The following is a 4,327-nucleotide window of genomic DNA, read 5'->3' as shown; positions in this document are numbered from 1 at the left end:
AGGAATTTTTGGTCCCCGGTTCACACAAGGCCACATGTTATATAACTGCAAGGTAATGAAGACAGGGAAGCTCTGAGGAGCTGTGGGACTTTTCTTTTTGATCTCTCACTTCCAAGCCAGATCCCAGGGAGCTTTAAAACTCCCCTCATCCTATTTTAAATGATCTCATTTCAGGTGTTTTTTTTTATCCTTCCTCACTTTGAATTGGCTTCTCCTAGCATTTTCACTGAGCATCACCTTGAAATTTTCAGGGGAGAAGTGCCACTCCATTTTAAAACACATTGGTTACCAGTAGTGGGGAAAATTAGGGATGATGTTCAATTGGTTACCAGTAGAGGGGAAGATTAGGGATGATGGTCACTGATGGAGACCCCCAAAGAATGCTCTCCCACTTTCCAGCCCCAGGAGTGGAATGGGTAAGAGTGCAGACCAGAGTCAGGCTGCTCAGTTCACAGGCCAACATCACCGCTGCATTAGTTAATTAGGGCTGCCATAACAAAGTACCACAGACTAGGGGGCTTAAACAACAGAAATTTATTTTCTCAGTTCTGGAGGCCCAGAGGTCTCAGAACAAGGTGTCGGCAGGGCTGGCCTCTCCTAAGATTCTTCCTTGGCTTTTGATGGCCATCTGTCTTCACATAATCTTCCTTCTGTGCATGTCTGTGTCCTAACTGCCTTCTTTCAAGAACACCAGTCATATTGCATTAGGACCCACTGACACAACCTCATTTTACCTTAATCCTCTCTTTAAAGGTTCTGTTGCTAAATATAGTCACATTCTGAGGTACTAGAGGTTAGGGCTTCAACATATGAATTTTGAGGGGACTCAATTCAACCATAACAATTTTGTACTCACTGTGCACTAAGTAGGTAATCTTAAGCAAGCATTTTATGCCTCTTGTGCCTCTGTTTCTTCATCTGAAAAATGGACATAGTGATAATGCCTACCTAGTGGGATTGTTATTAGGATAAACCGAGTTAATACCTCATGAATTAAGTATCAGTTCGGACACCCAGAACAGGAATAGTTATTATTTCAGAGAGAAGCAGAACAAATTCTTGAGGCATAGCCTTTTCACTCTAGGGATCCATTGAGGTAAGGCATGCCCAGCTCCATCCTCAGATTCAGAAAGGGTCTATGGTCAGTTATTTTTACTGTTTAAGAGTGCTGAATGGTTAGGATTCCCACAAACCAAAATGCAAAAATGTGCTAGGGTGGACCATCAGGGAAAACCAGCTCTCCCAGCCAACTCCCCATCATTGCTTCCCAGTACCCACACACCACTCCATCCCATACCTGCCCAACTATCCAACTGCAGTGGCTTAAAACATGGCAGCAAATTCCTTAACCCTCCTTTCATCAAAAAATAGAGCCTAGTTACCTTCTCCTTGAGAGTGCTTCCCTTTCAGCAAATACAGTGAGATAGAAGTGACATTTTGTGGCCTCCAAGACTGGGTCATAAAAGGCAATGGGACTTCCCCTTGTCTCTCTCTTCCTTTCTCGGGACATGGACCTTTGGAGCCCTGCGCCACTATTAAAGAAGCTGAGCTGCTCTGAAGCTGCCATGCTGGACACCCATACAGGGTAGAGAGAGATGCCTGAGAAGCCTTAGATTTCCTGCCCCAGCTGTTTGGATGTTTCCAGCCCAGACACCAGACATGAGAATAGGCAACCTTTACAAGATTCCAGTCTCCAATCTTCAAGCCACCCTCCAACTGATATTGACTAGAACAGGGAGGAGCTGTCTCCAAGAACCCACAAGATCTGTGAGCATGAGAATGGTTGGGTTTTGCCATTAGGTTTTGGAGTAACTTTTTATACAACTGACATAGATGGAGCACCAACATAGCTAAAATCCAACCACTTTGGGGCAGGCTTTGTAGGGTGCTTCTCATGGCTGCAGCCCTTCCCTTCTGTGCATTAGGTTGTAGATCTATAATAAGGAAATCTACAGACTTTTAATGTTTGCGTCATATTTAGATTATTGAAAACTGACAAAAGGAACTTTTGTTTGTTGGCCAGTGACAGTTGATAGTTTTTAAAGAAGATTAGTTCTGGTCATGGCTTGTCATGCAAGTGATAAGTTATGACTGTAAACTAAGTTATGACAAGGGGAAAGTCTTAAGAAGAAGATTAATCAAGAAGGAAAAGATTGAGGGAAGAGAAAAAAATGGCATAGATGATAGAGGCTCTGTTCATCCCTCTTGCAAACAAATCAAAGTTGTGACAGGAACAAGGAGCAAACAGCAAAGAAAGTCAACTGGGATCTAGAGCAACAGAAGCACTACCACTAGGGAGAGAAATAATTAATCAACCTGCAACTGTAGAAGGTAGGAAGGGGAGAAGAAGCGAGGCTGCCCTGTCCTGAGTCGCTGAGTGGGACAGAGGCTATAGCAGCTGCAGATGCCTCTTAAAGGGGCCATGTCTGCAAGAGGACTTTAGCGGTGAGGGATCTGCTTGCTCTGAGCACCAAAACTGGGTTGGCTGTTCCAAGGGCACCAGGGACTTACAAGGGAACACTGAATTGTTGGAGTGAGGGCCAGAGACAAGGCTTGCTCCTTACAGAAGTGCTGGCGGTATCCATTGTTCCTCTGTTGAGCCCTCCCTGCTCCCAGTGTGTGGACTCAGGAGAGCCATGACTGGGATGTCATCAAAATGGATAACAGAGGTCACTCCACCCAGAGGATTCCATGAAACTCCACCTCCCCTAATTCACAGCCCCACCCAAGCCACATCCAGGTGTGTCCTAGGTGAGTCAGGTGCTCCTTGCTGAGCAGCTGCAAGACACTGGTAGCACCAGGAAGCTCAGAGAGTCCCACAAAAGATGAACCCAAAGAGGCCTACACCAAGACACATCATAATTAAAATGCCAAGGGTTAAATACAATGAGAAAATCTTAAAAGCAGCAAGAGAAAAGTATTTAGTCACCTACAAGGGAGCACCCATAAGACTGGCAGCTGATTTCTCAAAATAAACTTTGCAGGACAGAAGGCTTGACACAAAATATTCAAAGTGACGAAAACCCAGGATCTACAACCAAGAATCCTTTATCTAGCAAAGCTATCATTTAGAATCAAAGGACAGATAAAGAGCTTCCCAAACAAAAATATACTAAAGGAACTCATCAATACCAAGCCAGTATTACAGAAAATGTTGGAGGGACTTCTTTAAGAAGGAAAAACATGTATCAAAAACAGGAATAAAGAATGGTAATTACTACATTCCTATCAACAAGTACCTCAAGTGGAAAAGAATTAAGTTCTCCAACCAAAAAAATAGAGTGGCTGAATGGATAAGAAACACGACTCCTACGTCTGCTGCCTACAAGAGACTCACTTCAGATTAAAAGACACACACAGACTAAAAGGAAAAGGATGGAAAAAGATATTGTCTTGATGGACCTAGAGGGTATTGCGCTGAATGAAATGGGTCAGATAGAGAAAGACAAATATCACACGATTTCATGTACAAATGGAATCTAAAGAACAAAATAAACAGCAACAACAACAAAAGTGGAAATAAACTCAGATACAGAGACTGTTTTGAGGGCTACTAGATGGGAGGATTTGGGGGCATGGAATAAAAAGGCAAAGGGAATAAGAGGTACAAATGGATAGTCGCAGAATAGACATAGAGATGTAGAGTGTAGTATGGGGAAGATAGTTAATAAGAAATATGTAAAGGGGATGAGGGATACTAGATTTAGTAGGGTGATCATTTTGCAAGTTATGTGGATCTCTGATCACTATGCTATATAACTAAAACTAGTATATTATTGTATGCCAACAATAATTGAAGAAAAAATTCATTGAATTGTACAACGTAAATACAAGCAAATAATTGTCTATTATATTTCAATAAAGCTGGGGCAGGTGGGGGAAGGGGAAGAAGGAAAAGATGTAGAATGGGGAATACCTATGGTTTTAGGACACTATTCTGCAGGAAAAAAAAATTGCTTAGGTCTACAGCCATGCTACCCTGAACAAGCCCGATCCCGTTTGATCTCAGAAGCTAAGCAGGGTTGGGCCTAGTTAGTACTTGGATGGGAGAACACCTAAGAAGACCAGGTGCTGTAGGCATAAAAAAAAAATAAGGGATTGTAAACTGACAAGGTCTTTGCAATCTGTGAGGTCAACCAAGGGTTGCCTCACGTAAAAAAAAAGAAAAGAAAAGAAAGAAAAAGAAATGCTTAGGGCCTATGAAAGTGTTCACAAGACACCACCATCCCCCAAAGTCCCTTCTTTGCATTTTCAGAGGAACTAGACCACTTTTTTTCTTGGCTGAGTCATTTTGTAATCCCCGATGTTAATTCAGGAACTAGGAATT

The 4,327-nt window shown here is 42.6% G+C and overlaps 1 protein-coding gene and 1 pseudogene across 1 annotated transcript in view; both read left to right on the top strand.

Annotated features, from left to right (window-relative positions):
* Positions 1-4,327, top strand: part of SLC24A3 (solute carrier family 24 member 3) — a 457,276-nt gene that overhangs the window by 358,274 nt on the left and 94,675 nt on the right. The window lies entirely within an intron of this gene.
* Positions 3,962-4,080, top strand: LOC112471120 (annotated as a pseudogene).

The sequence above is a fragment of the Pteropus alecto genome, unplaced genomic scaffold, assembly GCF_000325575.1.
Source record: "Pteropus alecto unplaced genomic scaffold, ASM32557v1 scaffold45, whole genome shotgun sequence".
Classification (NCBI taxonomy): Eukaryota; Metazoa; Chordata; class Mammalia; order Chiroptera; family Pteropodidae; genus Pteropus; species Pteropus alecto.
Note: the sequence above shows the minus strand (reverse complement) of the source record. Positions and strands in the feature narration are given on the sequence as shown.